This window comes from Cucurbita maxima, unplaced genomic scaffold (genome assembly GCF_002738345.1).
Source record: "Cucurbita maxima cultivar Rimu unplaced genomic scaffold, Cmax_1.0 Cma_Scf00006, whole genome shotgun sequence".
NCBI lineage: Eukaryota > Viridiplantae > Streptophyta > Magnoliopsida > Cucurbitales > Cucurbitaceae > Cucurbita > Cucurbita maxima.
In genome coordinates, this window is record NW_019272022.1 from 622,255 (window position 1) to 640,015 (window position 17,761).

Here is a 17,761-nt window from a genome sequence, read left to right on the forward strand (position 1 = left end):
TATTGTTGCCGCAATCAGCAGTTCCCGAGGATCTGATAAACTAAAGTTTGATGAAATTCGAGATGTAGTTCTCAGCGAAAGTATTCGCAAACGGGAAACTGGAGATTCATCAAGCAATGCTTTCACTGTTGATCGAAGGGGAAGAAGTAACTCAAAGAGCTCAAACAAACATGGGCGATCAAAATCAAAGAATTGGGAAAAATCTTCAAACAAACCCAACGTAACGTGTTGGAGCTGTGGGGGAAAAGGACACTTTCGGACAACTTGTACAAAACTGAAGAAGAAGCAGAATCATAAATCTGAAGATGATGATGATTCTATATATACAATAGAAGACACTGAGGACGTTTTAATCCTTAGTGTGGACAACCCAGCTGAATCCTGGATTTTGGATTCAGGTGCATCGTTCCATTCGCCTCCAAGTAAGGAATTGTTTCGAAATTTCAAATTAGGAAATTTCGAGAAGGTGTATCTTGCCGACAACAAAACCTTGGAGATTGAAGGGAAGGGAGATGTCTCCATTCAAACTCCAGCAGGAAATCAGTGGACATTACAAGATGTCAGATACATTCCTGGTCTCATGAAGAACCTGATCTCTATTGGTCAGTTGGATAGCATAGGCTATACAGCAGAGTTTGGAAAGAGTTCATGGAAGATTGTGAAGGGTCCCATGGTTGTTGCACGTGGCACAAAATCCGGAACCTTATACACTACTGCAGAGTGTATAAACATGACTGCTGCTGCTAAGAGTGCTTCCAATTCAAGTCCATGGCACAATAGACTTGGACATATGAGCGTCAAAGGAATGAAGATGCTGACTGCGAAAGAAGCTTTAGAAGGCTTAAAATCTGTTGATATGGTTCTTTGTGAGAGCTGTGTTATGGGCAAACAGAAACGAGTTAGTTTCACAAAGGCTGCTAGAGAACCCAAGAAAGTGCGGTTGGAAATGGTCCATACAGACGTCTGGGGACTATCTCCAGTTTCATCACTTGGTGGATCAAGGTACTACGTCACCTTCATCGATGAATTCAGCAGGAAGGTATGGGTTTACTTTCTGAAATACAAGTAAGATATGTTTACCACCTTCAAGAAGTGGAAAGCTGAAGTTGAAAATCAGACCGACTTGAAGATCAAATGACTGAGGTCTGACAATGGAAGAGAGTACAACAAATCAGAGTTTATAACATTTTTTGCAGCTGAGGGAATTAGATTAATAAGAACAATTCCCGGTAAGGCAAGACAAAATGGTATTGTAGAAAGGATGAACAAAACATTGAATGAGCGAGCAAGAAGCATGAGGATTCATCCTGGACTATCAAAGACATTCTAGGCTGATGCTGTGAACACAACAGCATATTTGATTAATAGAGGGCCCTCAGTACCCTTGAAGTTCAAATTTCCCGAAGAAGTATGAACAAGAAAAGAACTCAAGTACGCTCACTTGAGAACTTTTAGTTGTACTGCGTATGTTCATGTTGATCCAGAGAAGAGAGATAAGCTTGATGCTAAGGCTGTGAAATGCTACTTCATAGGCTATGGCTCTGACATGTTCGGGTACAGGTTTTGGGATGAGAAAAATATGAAAATACTAAGACACTGCGATGTGATCTTTGACGAAAATGTCATGTACAAGGACAGAGAGAAGATAAACTCTGAGACTACAAAACAAGTGGGAGTTAAATTTGAGTGGCAGGAAAATTCACGCAGTGATGTTACAACCGAAGCTCAAGAAACTCATGATCCTATTGCTGAAGAACCAGACGTGGAGCAAGTTGCACCTGAGCAGGTGTTGAGAAGATCATCCAGAACTATCAAAGCACCAAATAGATATTCAGCCTCATTACATTATCTGTTGCTGACTGACGAAGGATGATGAGATGAGTCCTTTAATGAGGCCCTACAAGTGGAAGATTCAACCAAGTAGGAGCAAGCCATGGATGATGAGATGAGCTTACTTGAAAAGAATAATACGTGGGTGCTGACTAAGTTGCCTACAGGAAAGAGAGCTTTGTTAAACAAATGGGTGTTCAGAATCAAGGTTCACCCAGATGGCAGAAGGAGGTTTAAGGCTCGGTTAGTAGTTAAAGGATATTCATAAAGAAAAGTCATTGATTATGTTGAGATCTTTTCTCTAGTGGTGAAATTAACTACTATCCGAATTCTGCCGAGTATTGTTGCATCGGAGAATTTGCACCTTGAGCAAATGCATGTAAAAATGGCGTTTTTACATGAGATGTAGATGAGAAGATTTATATGCAACAACCAGAAGGGTTTCCAGCTCCAGGCAAGGAGCACATGGTGTGTAAGCTCAATAAGAGCTTGTATGGACTGAAACAAGCACCGAGACAATGGTACAAGAAGTTTGACTCCTTCATGTGCAAGAGTGGTTTTCACAGGAGTGAAAAAGATCAGTGTTGCTACCTCAAGAAATACACTAATTCTTATGTGTTTCTACTCCTGTATGTGGATGATATACTAATTGCTGGATCAAGCATGAGGGAGATAAACCATCTGAAGGCAAGCTTGTCTTCAGTACTTGAGATAAAAGATTTAGGTGCAGCGAAGCAAATTCTTGGGATGAGGATTTTTCGAGATAGATCTGCTGGCACATTAAATCTATCCCAAGAGCAGTAGATTGAGAAGGTGTTGTCCAAATTCAAGATGAATAACGTTAAACCCAGGACTACCACCTTGGCAAATCATATTAAATTGTCAAAGGGGCAATCTCCCAAGACAGTTGAGGAACGTGAGCACATGGCATCAGTTTAGTACGCTTCTACAGTTGGGAGTTTGATGTATGCTATGGTCTGCACTAGACCTGACATAACACATGTAGTGGGAGTTGTTAGCAAGTACATGGCAAATCCAGGAAAGGAACATTGGGAAGCTGTGAAGTGGCTTCTGAGATATCTGAGAGGTACATCCAATACTTCACTTTGTTATGGCTATGGCAAAATAGTTATGCAAGGTTTTGTGGATGCTGATCATAGTGGAGATGTAGACTCCAGCAAGAGCACATTTGGATATATCTACACTATAGATGGAACAGTAGTGAGTTGGATGTCCAAGCTTCAGAAATGAGTTGCTCTTTCATCTACTGAAGTTGAGTATGTGGCCATAGCTGAAGCTGGAAAGAAGATGATATGGATGACAGACTATCTAGAAGAATTAGGCTGGAAGCAGTGCAAGAAGATCCTTTATACAGATAGTCAGAGTGCCATACAGTTGATGAAAAACCCAGTCTATCATTCAAGGACAAAACACATTAGAAGACGATACCATTTCACTCACAGGTTAGTGGAAGAAGGCGATATGTATTTGGAGAAGATAGAGGGAGCAAAGAATTCAGCAGACATGTTGACAAAATGTGTTGATGTTGGAAAATTAAGGTTATGCAAAGCCTTAATTGGTATGGTGTAGGATCACTCTCCAAGTGGGAGAATTGCTAGGTTATGGAGTCTGCTCTCTTATTTATAGCTTGGTCAACTGTTATATTTGGTAAAAGTATATATGGTAAAGCTATATATAGTAAAGCTATATTCAGTAAAGCTTTATATGGTAAATAGCTATATATAGTAGATGGTTAAATCTGGTAAAGCTATATATAGTAAACTGAACCATATATATATCCCGTCCAGTAGAGCTTTGAAAATGTACTTTCTATATTCTCTGTAATTCTCTCTTACTGTACATACGTGAAGTCATCAATAAAAAAAAATCCTTTTAGCCAGAGTTCTCCTTACACTTTTCTCTATTCTGTTCTTTGTGTTCATCTAGATCGAGCATGTGCGTTGTTGTGCGACCCTAACACTTGGTCAATAGACGTTGATAGTCGTTCTTACTCTGGAACAAGATAGATCCTTTGCCTTCGATAGATACAATATTGATATGTTACAAAGTTTCACATTTTCATTGAATTTCTCATCAAACTTCTTGAACTTTGCTTGATCTCCAATCATGTGGTTGCTGTTGACTTTTGGCAATCAAGAGAAAATCGTCGACAGAGTAAAAAACGACCGAAGGAAAACTTCTTCGAAGAAGAAAATAACTGAAAACAAAGGGAGAGAGAATATTTGCGCTGAAGACCCGATGGATTGTTATTTTCATACAGTTGACATATTTAAATAAGTAACCTATCCTAAAATGAGCCGTAGTTGCACAAATCTTGCACCCAAAGTTGGCTAAAATGGCCAGTAAAAAATACGCGCTTCCATTATACGGGGAGCGTTTATTCAAATATTCAAAAACCAAAAAAACAACTGATTAAGTTTAAGGAAATGTGTGAATAACCTAAATAGGGAAAACCATAGCTTCTATCTGACAATGTCCTCCTAAAAGCTGTGGTATATCTACCTTATTATTTGAACTCCGATCTTTGAGCGTAGTTCTTCAAATTTTACCCGCGCCAAGGACTTGGTGAAAATGACTCCAAGCTGTTTATTTGTTCAGATGAAATCAATCTTGATGAGCCCCCGATCTGCACATTCTCGGATGTAGTAGAATCTGATTTCTATGTGCTTGCTCCGGTCGTGCAAAACTGGATTTTTTATCAGGGAGATTGTAGCTTTGTTGTCCACGTATAGCATTGGTGGACGCCTTCTCTTCCAATGAGTTCTTCCATTAGTCGTGCAAGCCAGACCCCTTGTGTTGCCACTGTTGAAGCGGGGATGTATTTTGCTTCGCAGAAAGACAAAACAACTACCTTTTATTTTGTTGATTGCCAGTAGATCGCGCCGCTTGAGAGGAACTAAATCATCCCGCTGGTGCTCTTACGATCATCAATGTCAGTGGCCATGTCACTATCACTATCGCAGTATCTCACACCCAGCCTCTGGTTCCAGTCACATAGCGCAAGATGCACTTGACAGCCACAAGATGCTTCTCCCTAGGTGCTTCCATGAATCTACTCATGTATCCAACGGAATAAGCAAGGTCAGGGCGTGTGTTTACCAGATAGTGCAGGCTCCCAACAATGTTGCGGTAATTGGTGGTGTCGACTGCTGTCGTAGTGCCGACCTTCCTTAGCTTGAGTCGGGCCTCTATTGGCGTCCTTGTAGGGTTACTATCTGCAAGCCTAGTTGTGTCCAGTAGCTTCTTCGCGTACGCACTTTAGCAGATGGTGATGCCGACAGTACTCTGCTGCACTTCGATGCCGAGGTAGTAGCTGAGCGCGCTGAGATCGCTCATCTTGAAGTTCTTTGTCATCTCCCTCTTGAATCTTCTGAGGACTTCCATGTTGCCTTTAGTGATTATGAGGTCGTTGACGTACACTCCCACTATCAGTCGCTGCTCATCATGGCCGTGCGTGTACATGCCATGCTCAGAGGCACAACGCTTGAACTTCAGCGATAGTAGGGTACTGTCGAGCTTCGTGTTCCAGGCTCGTGGTGCTTGTCGAAGCCCATAGAGTGCCTTGTGTAGGTGCAATACCTTGTCAGGGTTGTTGTTGTCCAGGAAGACTGAGGGTTGTCGGACATAGACGGTCTCCTTCAGCTCTCCGTTCAGGAAGGCGGATTTCACGTCCATGTGGTGGACCTCCCAAGAATGACTTGCCGCGATTGCCAGAAATAGGCGGACAGATTCTAGCCTTGCCATCGGCGCGAATACCTCCTCGAAGTCCACTCCTTGCTTCTGAACGTAGCCCTTCACCACCAGACGGGCTTTGTGTTTCACAACTTATCCTTCTTCGTTATGCTTCAATTTGAAGACCCATTTGAGCCCTATGGCTCAATGTCTCGGCGGCATCTCCTCCAAACTCCACGTCTTGTTCTCAGTGATGGATGTCTCTCCTCCTGCATTGCCTTCAGCCAGCACGGGTTTCTTTCTACTTCGGTGAAGGTATTCGGTTCCTTTGCTGTAACGACCGATCTTCGAAAATATCGAATCACAGGTCGCCACGTGGACTCAAGAGTAAAAAAATAAACCTTTCAATACTTCTTATTGTTTAAGCAGGGGACTAAAAGTTAAAAGTTGCCTAAGATGCATTTAAAAAAAATACTACAAACACATACCGAGAATCCGTTGAGTCACATAAAAAGAAACGGTTACAAAATATCGCAGGCTTTCCAAAAACGTCAAAATCATAACCAAAACGAATGGGAGAAGAGGACTCAATCTAAGGGCTCCCTTTTGCAGCTGCACCACTCCACACGTCCCCGCCACTGACCCAGATCTACTTTTCTCCAGAAAAATAGAAACAACACAGAATGAGTATGTAAACAATACTTAGTAATCCACCTGCTCGTAAGCTCTTGTTGAATTTATCCCTATTCACGGGATCCTAAGTTTTGTGCTCGAATAGTCATTAGTCAGAGATCTAGTGGTGCCTGAATACATCTAATTGTTCCTAAGATCAGTCACTACCTGTCTTACGCCCTTGTTGGCTCAGATCAGTAAAGCTACCTGGCTTAGAAACAGTAACTACCTATCACTATGTCGCTCGACTGGATCAATAAAAAGGCCATGACTCATCCCATTAAGTACCTCTGATGTGTTACCACAGTAATATACTATGATTACCCTCAACCCCTTGTAGGTGACTACGAAAACGGTACACTGTCATCTATGTGCTTCTTAACTTATGATAACTAGCACCTAATAAAAGATCCAACTCACAAAGGGTAACAATGGGCTACCCAAGCCCCACACCCAATGCCTAACAAAGAACCACGACAACAACACGTCACCATGCTAATTCACGTAATAACCATCTAGCTCAACATAAAAACATACCATCCCAAACGCCTATAAGAAATTTCACATTCATGCCAACTAAACTATATAACCATAATGACAATCAAAGTCCAACCACACACATTATCGAAGTACCACCTCCATGAACTAACTTTATCCATTCCTAAATATGGTACTAAATTATTTGGCCACAAATCCAAACCGACTCCTACAAGCAATTACTTAAAAAAACTTGCTCTAGATGGTTACTTACCTAATCGTAGACTTCCCAAAACTTTATCGAGTCTTCAAGTGTCCCCTTGACTAAGCTAATCGGAATTTTCCTATAATAAGGCATTATGGAATGTGCGAGTCAAGTACCTAAATCTAAATAAAGATGAATCAAATGGTGTGAAATGGGAAAAAATCAAGTTTCGGTTCTATACAGGTGGGTCGGGTCGGGTCAGGTCGTGCCCCCTCAGTTTTCGGCCTCTTCTTCCCACCTTCTTTTTTATCTTTCTTTCCTCTCAGCACTCCACGTCTTCTTCTTCACAAGGACTCACCAACTTCCCTCGACAATAACTTAGGTAAACTGATCCAGTGAAATGTATTAGGGTTTTGGAAAGGAACAATGAAAATCACACCACTAGGTTTTACCTTCGCCGTTCTCCCTTCCTCAACCATTCGACCCACCGTTGCTGACGAGCACTTCAAGCTCCGTCGTTCGTCTCCTCTGCTCCACCCTCTCCTCTTTCTTCTTCTTCTTTCTTTTTATTTTCTTTCTTCTTTTCTCTTTTCCTCTCCGTCGTCTTTCTTTTCTTTTTTATTTTTTAAACCCTAAAAGAGTAGTACAGCTGGTCTTTCTCTCTCCTCACTTATTGCCAGCTCTATGGCTCTTACAATCTTCCTTCCTTAAGAACTTTCGTCCTCGAAAGTTTCTTAATCCCAAAACAACACAGGGTACTTGGCCCTCATCTCGTTCTCTAACTCCTAGGTTGCTTCCTCAACGCGATGGTTATTCCGTCACCTGGTAACTATTATTATATGCAAATTCGATAAGGTGCAGGTATTCGTCCCAACCACAGGCGAAGTCAATCACACATGCTCGCAACATGTCTTATAGGACCTGATTCAGCCTTTCGGTTTGGCCGTCAGTCTGGGGTGGAACACTGTACTGAATCTGAGTTGGGTCCTCATTTCTTTTTGCAAACCTTTCCAAAAGTGGGAGGTAAAACGTGAATCTCTATTTGACACAATGGAGACCGGAATCCCATGAAATCTAACAAATTGTTCAAATATAGCTTCGCTCATTTATCCCCTGTGTAAGTAGCCTTACCGGGGATGAAGTGGGCGGATTTTATCAGTCTATCATCACCCAAATAATAGTGTATCCCTTCGAGGTCTTGGGTAATCTGGTTACGATGTCCATGGCTATATCCTCCCACTTCCACTGTGGGATGTCTAGGGGTTGTAGTAAGCCTAAGGGTCTCTGTCTAGGGGCCTTCACCTGTTGACAAGAGAGACACCTACTAACTTTGAGGGCAACATCCCGCTTCATCCCTAGCCACCAATAACACTTCTTCAGGTCACGATACATCTTGGTACTACCAGGGTGTGCTGAATACAGAGATTCATGTGCTTCAATCAGGAGGCCTTCTTTGATCCGTTCATCTGCGAGGTCACATGTTCGCCCCTGCCATAGTAATCCTTCTTCGGAAGACATGGTAAATCCTTCCTCCCTCTTTGCCTCATCCTATTGGCAAATCGAGTACAAGTGAGGGTCGTTGCTCTGAGCATTTATGATTCGCGTTCTCAGATCTGGCTGGACCCTAAGTTGACTCAATCTTCCTATGGTGCCTCTTGCCACTACTTCTATTCTAGCTTTCGCCATATCCTCCTGCAACGTCTACTCCCTTGTAATTAACGCCGAAGATTGAGCGGTCTTCTTACTCAGAGCGTTAGTTACGAAGTTAGCTTTACTTGGGTGATACATTTATTCAAAGTTATAGTCCTTGACTAACTCCAACCAGCGCCTTCGTCTCATGTTGAGTTTCTTTTGAGTGAATAAGTATTTCAGGCTCTTGTGATTGGTGAAAATCTGTATACGCTCGCCATACAGGTAATGTCGCCATATCTTTAAAGAAAACACTACGACAGCTAACTCCAAGTCATGCGTCGGGTAGTTTTTCTCGTAATCCTTTAACTATCTCAAAGCATAGGCTAAGACTTTGCCATTCTACATCAGGACACAACCTAGACCTTTCTCTGACGCATCGCTATAGACCACAAAATTGCTTGAGCTATCTAGTACTACAAGTACCGGCGCAGTAACCAGTTGGTGCTTGAGTTCCTTAAAACTTTGCTCACATGCACTATCCCACGAGAACGTCTTTCCTTTCCTCGTTAGTTGTGTGAGATTGGCGGCTATTTTGGAGAAATTCTGAATAAATCTTCTATAATATCCAGCTAAACCTAAGAAGCTTCTCACTTCGGTTGGTGAGGTAGGTCAGGGCCAATCTATAATTGCCTCGACTTTGGTTGGATCCACTGATATGCCCTTTTTGGACACACCATGCCCCAAGAAGGTCACTTCTTGTAACTAGAATTCACACTTGGAAAACTTGGCATAAAGTCGATGTGCCCTTAGCCTTGACAGTACTTGCCGTAAATGTGCTTCATGCTTGCCGTTGGTCTTGGAGTATACTAATATGTCATCAATGAATATTATGACAAACGTATCCAGGAAGTCCTTAAACACCCTATTCATAAGGTCCATTAACGTTGCTGGGGCGTTCGTCAAGCCAAAAGAAATCACAATGAACTCATAATGATCATATCGGCTCCTGAAAGCCGTCTTGGGGATGTCGCCTTCTTTGATCCTCAACTAGTGGTACCCTGATCGCACGTCGATCTTTGAAAATATTGATGCACCTTGTAGTTAGTCAAATAGATCATCAATGCGAGACAATGGGTATTTGTTTTTATTGTTACTTTATTCAATGCTTTGTAATCAATGGACAATCTCAGGGTCCCGTCTTTCTTCTTGACAAACAGTATCGGGGCCCCCCAAGGTGACACACTTGGTCTGATAAAACCTCGATCCAATATATCTTGCAACTGCTCTTTAAGTTCTTTCAACTCGGCAGGAGCCATCATGTACGGTGCTTTGGATATTAGGGTGCTACCTGGCTCTAGCTCAATTGAAAGTCTCTGTCCCTGACTGGCGGTAACCCTGTCAGCTCTTCTGGAAACACATCCTCAAACTCTCGTACGACAGGAACATTCATCACACTGCCAGTACCCCGCCGCATGCATGATACGCTCACCAACCAGGCCCAAGCTCCTCGACCAACTAACTTTCTTGCTTTTAAACTAGAGATAATCCTTACGGTGTTTTGAGAATCCACCCCCTTAAACTTAAAGCTCTATCCGTTAGGTGGCCTAAAGATTACTTCTCTAGCCCTACAATCGATAGTTAGGTGGTTCTCGAGCAGCCAGTCCATGCCAAGAATCATGTCGAAATCACTCATGTCAAGAACAATTAACACCACCTCCAAAGATCGCCCTGCTATTACTATTTGACTGGCTCGTACTCTCTCATCAGTTACTAAAATTTCCCCTTACGGTGTAGACACCGACAATCAATATCCTAAGGGCTCTAGTCCTAACCGTGCGATCTTATAAAGGTACTAGATATGAACGAGTGTGTGGACCCAGAGTCGAACAATACAAAAGCATGGAAGCCAAGTACTTGTAAGATACCTGTCACCACAATGTCCATGTTATTTTCTCATTTCTCGATAGTTCCCCTAGCAGCACCACGGTTCTGCACCATGCTCACTCTGCCTCCTTGACCTGACCTAGATGCTCTATTCTCCTCTTGACGCCTCCTATGAGAGCAATCAACTTTCTTGTGGCCGCTCTTACCGGAATGAAAACATGCATCAGAACCTACCCTACACTCCTTTGTATGTCTAGTGCCACAAATGGGGCAAGTGGGCCTTTCAAATCTAGGGGCCTCAATTCTAACGCCCCGCTGCCTATCTGCTGAAGGTGGCCTATGTGATCTCCCCCTATTCTGAGGTCATGACGCCCTGTCAGGATGCTCGCTCTATTCTCGCTTACCCAGGAGATTCCTCTGATTCACAACCCTCCTGTGCATCTTTTGGAGTTGAACATCCATCATGGTAGCAACATTTAAGGCGGCAGCATATGTAGAGTAAGTGCTACTGCCCCCACCGTTCCTTGGATTTCCTCTCGTAGACCTGCAACAAATCTTCGTATTCGTTTTTCCTCCGTATCAACCTGCTCTGGTGCAAATCGAGACAATTAGATCAGTTCCCTGTCGTACTTCTCGACCGTCTTATTTCCTTGCTTCGGGTTAAGGAAGGCAACCTCGTTCCTATACTAACTCACTAGTGGGTAGTACTTGTGAAAAAACGCCCTCTTCATTTCATGCCAACATATTGGTTCTTCACCCTCGGCTCAAGTTCTCAACATTCTTTGAGCACCCTTCCACCAAAAGTGGGCCTCACCCTTGAGCACGTAAGAGGCACAATTCACTTTTTGATCCTCAAGGAAATTCATATGCCCGAATAGGGTCTCAATCGCTTCTACCCATGTTTTTGCTGCCATTAGATCACTTTCCTCTCCTTCGAAGGTCGGAGGTTCATGCTTTCTAAAATCTCTAATAAATTTCTGTTCTCTTGTCAGCCAACACTATCCCCCCTTGGTTGGCCTCAGTGGCCCGTATAAGCACTTGGAGAGTCTCGTTAGAGACCAATACTAGATCTGAAGGTGGGGCTCTTGTCTGCCCCTGTGTCTGTGCTGGCGGCGCTTGCACGCTCTCAGGTGCCTGTTCCGAGGCTAAATCTTGAGTAGGCTCAGACAACTCTAGATCCCTAGTGGCTCTCCTACCCCTCCTTCTTCTAATCATGGGTGTCATAGTATCTACATTGTACAACAAGCAGGTTACTAGATGTCCAATCCAAACCTTAACCATAACGATCTATGGATTCACGTCACGTCATGAAAAGTTAAACTACAATATGACTACAACTATTACTACCGCTTGTAACTTACTTCCCTGGGTTACCTGGTCGAGGAGGAACGTGGCTACGAGCCGAGCTGCAGAGGGCCCAACTGATACTCTAGTTAAGGAAGGTCTACAGGACCTAACAACCTCGGGATCTTATTCCAAAACTGTAACGACCAATCTTCAAAAATACCGAATCATGGGTCGCCACGTGGACTCAAGAGTAAAAAAAAAAAAAAAAACCTTTGAATGCTTCTTGTTGTTTGAATACGGGACTAAAAATTAAAAGTTGCCTGGTATATATTTGAAAAAAAAAAAATACTACAAACACATAACGAGAATCCGTAGAGTCACATAAAAAGAAACTGTTACAAAATATCGCAGGTTTTCTAAAAACATCAAAATCATAACCAAAACGACATGGGAGAAGAGGACTAAATCTAAGGGCCCCCTTATGCAGCTGCACGACTCCATACGTCCCCGCCACCAACCCAGATCTACTTTGCTCCTGAAAAATAGAAACAACACAGAATGAGTATATAAACAATACTCAGTAAGCAACCTGCTCATAAGCTCTTGTCGAATTTATCCCTATTCACGGGATCCAAAGTTTTGTGCTCGAATAGTCGCTAGTCAAAGATCTAGTGGTGCCTGACAATATCTAATTGTTCCTAAGATCAGTCACTACCTGTCTTACGCCCTTGTCGGCTCAGATCAGTAAAATTACCGTCGTAGGAACAGTAACTACCTGTCACTATGCAGCTCGGCTGGATCAGTAACAAGGCCATGGCTCGTCCCACTAAGTACCTCTGAAGTGTTACCACAGTAATATACTATGATTACCCTCAACCCCTTGTACGTGACTACGAAAATGGTACACTGTCATCTATGTGCTTCTTAACTTATGATAACTAGCACCTAATAAAAGATCCAACTCACAAAGGGTAACAATGGGCTACCCAAGCCCCACACCCAATGCCTAACAAAGAACCACGGCAACAACACGTCACCATGCTAATTCACGTAATAACCATCTAGCTCAACATAAAAACATACCATCCCAAACACCTATAAGAAATTTCACATTCATATCAGCGAAACTATATAACCATAACAACATTCAAAGTACAACCACACACATTATCGAAGTACCACCTCCATGAACTAACTTTATCCATTCCTAAATACGATACTAAATTATTTGGCCACAAATCCAAACCGACTCCTACAAGCAATTACCACCTCCATGAACCAACTTTATCCATTCCTAAATACGGTACTAAATTATTTGACCACAAATCCAAACCAACTCCTACAAGCGATTATTTAACAAAACTTTCTCTAGATTGTTACTAACCTAATCGTAAACTTCCCAAAACTTTATCTAGTCTTCAAGTGTCCCCTTGACTAAGCTAATTGGAATTTTCCTATAATAAGGCATTATGGAATGTATGAGTCAAGTACCTAAATCACACCACTAGAACCCTCGACAATAACCTAGGTACACCGATCTAGTGAAATGTATTAGGAACGAAAATCATACCACTAAAGTACCTAAATCACACCTCTAGAGCCCTTGACAATAACCTAGGGTCTTCTCGTGCAGCATTCTCCCTTCTCTCGGCTTGGTGACGAGGTACTCCATTGCCAGAAGGTGCTTTCGTCGAAGATGACGTTGCGAGACACGTGAGCTTTCACACCACTAGGGTCTTCTCGTGCAGCATTCTCCATTTTCCTATAATAAGGCATTATGAAATGTGTGAGTCAAGTACCTAAAATCACACCACTAGGGCCCTCGACAATAACCTAGGTAAACCGATCCAATGATATGTATTAGGAACGAAAATCACACCACTATAGTACCTATCAAACCACTAGGTCCCTCGACAATAACCTAGGTACACCGATCTAGTGAAATGTATTAGGAATGAAAATCACACCACTAAAGTACCTAAATCACACCACTAGGGCCCTCGACAATAACCTAGGGTCTTCTTGTGTAGCATTCTCCCTTCTCTCGGCTCGGTGACGAGGTACTCCACTGCCAGAAGGTGCTTTCATCGAAGATGACGTTGCGAGACACGTGAGCTTGCCCCCCGTAGGATCATAGATACTTCTTCGGGTGCCCATACCTTGTGTGCCACCTCCAAGATACTTCTTCGATCCTGACCCAAATTGTGCACCATCCTCCTTCCTTGTATTGTTTTTCTATACCTTTCTCACAATGAAAAGAGTCTGCTCCCTGGCCCTTCTTCTCGCAGTTCGAGCACTGAATTGGCCCGCCATAGGAGGCGTGGAGGAGTGAGCGAGCCTACTCGAGATGGACCCCACGATGTGTGTATTTTCACGCTTTTCATTTTCTTTTACTTAAACTTGAGACTTGTGTGTTGCTAGGTCGACGCTCTAACCACTTGAGCTATTCAACTTTCCTTTTGATAAAGTCGGCTCCTCTGCAATGATATACCACTAGTAGATTAAACCGGGCTCTGATACCACTAGTTGACTTCTGGCAATAGAGAAGAAATCGTCAACACAGTAAAAAACTACCGAAGGAAATAGGGATCGAAGAAGAAAATAACAGAAAACAAAGGGAGAGAGAATATTTGCGTTGAAGACCTAATGGATTGTAATTTTCATTCAGTTGACATATTTAAACAAGTAACCTATCATAAAATTAGTAGTAGTGGCACAAATCTTGCACCCAAAGTTGGCTAAAATGGCCAGCAAAAAATACGCTCTTCCATTATATGGGAGCGTTAATTCAGATATCCAAAAACAAAAAAAACAACTAACTAAGTTTAAGGAAACGTGTGAATAACCGAAATAGGAAAAACCATAAATTTTATCTAACAGTTGCTCGCTTCGTTATCTAGGTGCGACATGTTGGTCTCCATTTGGTCTTCTCAATCTATGAGGAGGTTCGCGATAACTTTCTCTTCGTTGAGCATTAACGAGTTGGGTATTTTCTTGGCCAACATCAATGCAAGCTTTTTATAATCTATGAATGTTAGATTTGCTTCTCATCCTTTTCCTTGTTGCGGCACTCTACCACATAATGCACATATTTTTCACAAGCGTAACACTTGATCATGCTCTTATCCTTCAAAGGGTTGGCATTGGCATGGGTTTGTGAAGTATTGTCATGATCTTCTTTGTCGCAACTCGGTGGCCATAACCATGACTTTTATTTTCCTTGTGGTTGTCATGTCCCTTTGTACGTGCAAGCCACTTATGGCGTGTAAGTAAGAGATGTTTCTCCTTCTCTTTATCATCGTAGCCACAAAGCCTCTCTTCATGGACCTTAAGACGACAACCAACTCCCTCAACCGACATGTTCTTGAGGTCACTGAACTACTTGATGAAGGTAACAATCTGCATGAATCTCAGGGGAACAGCTCAAAGGAACTTCTTGACGACGAAGACCTCCTCCACCTTTTCGCCTAACGAACAGATGTTGGTGACGATTGATGTCAACTTCATGACAAAGTAGTCTATTGACTCACCATCCTTCATACGGGTAGCCTCGAACTCACTCTTCAAGGTCTGTACTTTTGCTTCCTTGACTTGTTCCGCACTTACATGCATTGTTTGCAGCGTCTCTCATGTTTCCTTTGCGGAATCTTTCTTTGCCAATATGAGGACATCCTCCTGGACTATTTTGTAGATGGTAGTATGAGTCATCCTATCCTTTCACTCCTAAAATTCGTCACGATGCCTGATGGTCTCCCACACACTGTATATGTGGTAGAGCATTACACTCCCCTCATTTTCGCTTTTTATCATCGTTATATCTCCTCCGCCGAATTGGTATAGTGAAGAGGTTTGTTGAGCATCCTAGCTCTGATATCAAATGTTGGATATAATCCACAATCAAATATATCGAAATAAATAAATAAGGTAGACAAAACAATTTGAAGGGAAAATTTCTTAGAATAGAAAATCTTAAGCAATATGCTTATCAATTCTCTTTGTCCTCGTGAATAATACATACATCTAAAAACTATTTATAGGGAGAAAACACTAATAGATTTCTTAAACTTTCTCAACAAGTCAACAACTACTAACAATTATTCTAACTAGAAGACTAATAATTTTCCTAAACTTGTTGAGTTAATAATACCGCTTTTAAGTTAATAATTTATTTTTCTAAGTCAAGCTCATTACCTCACTTACGGAACTGTAAGAAGTAAAAAAAAAATCATTATTATAAAAACATCCTTGTAAAAACAAAAAGAAAAAATATCTTATTGTAATAACCCATGTTATATATTTGAAATCTGGATTCTACATCAAATGACCCGAGTATTCTCCTACAACATGGTCACGTTACTTACTCTTTGCTTTTATGATTGAACCCGAATTATAAGGGTTGGGTTGGGTTGATTGGTTCTCGGGTTTGGGTTTGGTTAGTTTTTTTGAACCCGATCCTGTTCGGGTTGGGTTCGTGTTTCAAAAGAAATTGATGGGGTCAACCTGACCCAACCCGAAAACATTAAAAAAAATTTGAAGCCAAACTTCGAAGCCCAAATTTGAATGAAACCCACCAACAATTTCCAATTTGAAGCAAGGTTTCCAAATCAATTGGGAGTCTGGTGTATAGTACTTTCTCTCTTTGCATGGTAGAGCTACCGTCCTTATGCTGATAGTGACAGCTTCTGAAACAGTAGAGTCTGTTAAACGCAGAATAAATCATATCTATACATAGTAATATAATCTACTATTTACTTGTTTGTTACCATGAATCAAGGAGAATATATGATTTCGTGCTTGTTATCAAATCTATGATTTCCTAGTTTGTTACCAAATATATGATTTCATGGTTTGTTACCAAATCTATAGTTTCATGGTTTGTTGCAATGTAATTCTCATTATACACATCTATAAATACATGAGGTTGTGACCCATATAGGTCAGAGTGCCATTTAACCTAACATAGTATCAGAGCCAAGGTTTATTCTTTAACAATGTCTACCATATCTTCTTCCTCCTCCCCATCCACCATCTCCAACACCTTCTCAATTACTATGGTGTCGACCTTTGGCCCAATCCCTCTCCACCACACTATCACAATCCGTCTCACCAAAAATAAATTCATCATATGGCGCGCCCAACTCCTCCCTTACCTACGGAGTACGAAGCTTATGGGCTACCTCGATGGCACCATTATCGCACTTGCTAAGCTGGTCCCTTCCTCAACCATTGCTGATATTGACTTGGTCTCTAATCCGACCTATGATTAGTGGTATGATCAGGATCAACAGGTCTTTAGCGACCTTTTCTCCACCATGTCTGAGGAGATTCTTCACGATGTGGTTGCCGCTATTACGTCCAAGGAGGCGTGGGATACCCTGCAGCGGATGTTTTCATCGTCAACTCGTGCTCGTACTATTCAGATTCGTATTGAGCTCGTCACGTCCAAGAAATACGATCAGTCTGCGGCAAATTATTTTCGTAAGATCAAAGGGCTGGCCACCGCCAGCTCTGCCTTACAGTATGATGATGTGATCGCATATCTTCTCGTTGGTCTTGGCCCTAACTATGATCCCTTCATCACCTCAATGACTACCAAGAGTGAAGCTCTCATGCTGGATGATGTGTTTGCACATCTAATGAAGTTTGAAGCTCACCAACTACAACACCATGCTGAACTTCAGTTAAATCTTGGATCTTCTGCCAATTATGTTGGTCATGGTGGTCAGTAGAAGAATGGTGAGCTGAGGGATCATGGTCGTGGTCGTTCTCAAGGATATGCCCTCTTGTCCTGCTGGTGATCGTCGTGGCCCTTCTGCTCGTTCTTCTTGCCAGATCTGCGACAAAGTGGGGCATAGTGTTGTTCGTTGTTGGCATAGGATGGATGAGTCCAATCAAGATGATCTAAATTGGTACAGCGACACAGGTGCCACTGATCATATCACTAGTGACCTGGATCGTCTTGCTGTGCGTGAACGTTATCATGGAGGTGAACAAGTTCAAGACGGTAATGGAGCAAGTTTTTTTTTTTTTTTTTTTTTTTTTTTTTTTTTTTTTTTTTTTTTTTTTTTTTTTTTTTTTTTT

General features: G+C 42.0%; 1 long non-coding RNA gene and 1 other non-coding gene across 2 annotated transcripts in view; one reads left to right on the forward strand and one right to left on the reverse strand.

The window, feature by feature from the left end:
- Positions 1 to 12,081: 12,081 nt before the first annotated feature.
- LOC111480735 overlaps positions 12,082 to 17,761 on the reverse strand; it is a 16,199-nt gene continuing 10,519 nt past the window's right edge. The window contains exons 2-3 of the long non-coding RNA XR_002717910.1: positions 13,549 to 13,561; positions 12,082 to 12,158 (exon numbers count right to left, since the gene is read on the reverse strand). This is a non-coding gene — a long non-coding RNA (uncharacterized LOC111480735). The remainder of the gene's footprint in view (positions 12,159 to 13,548; positions 13,562 to 17,761) is intronic.
- LOC111481332 lies at positions 17,191 to 17,330 on the forward strand. The gene has a single exon (XR_002718046.1). It is a non-coding gene; the product is annotated as a small nucleolar RNA Z247 (small nucleolar RNA).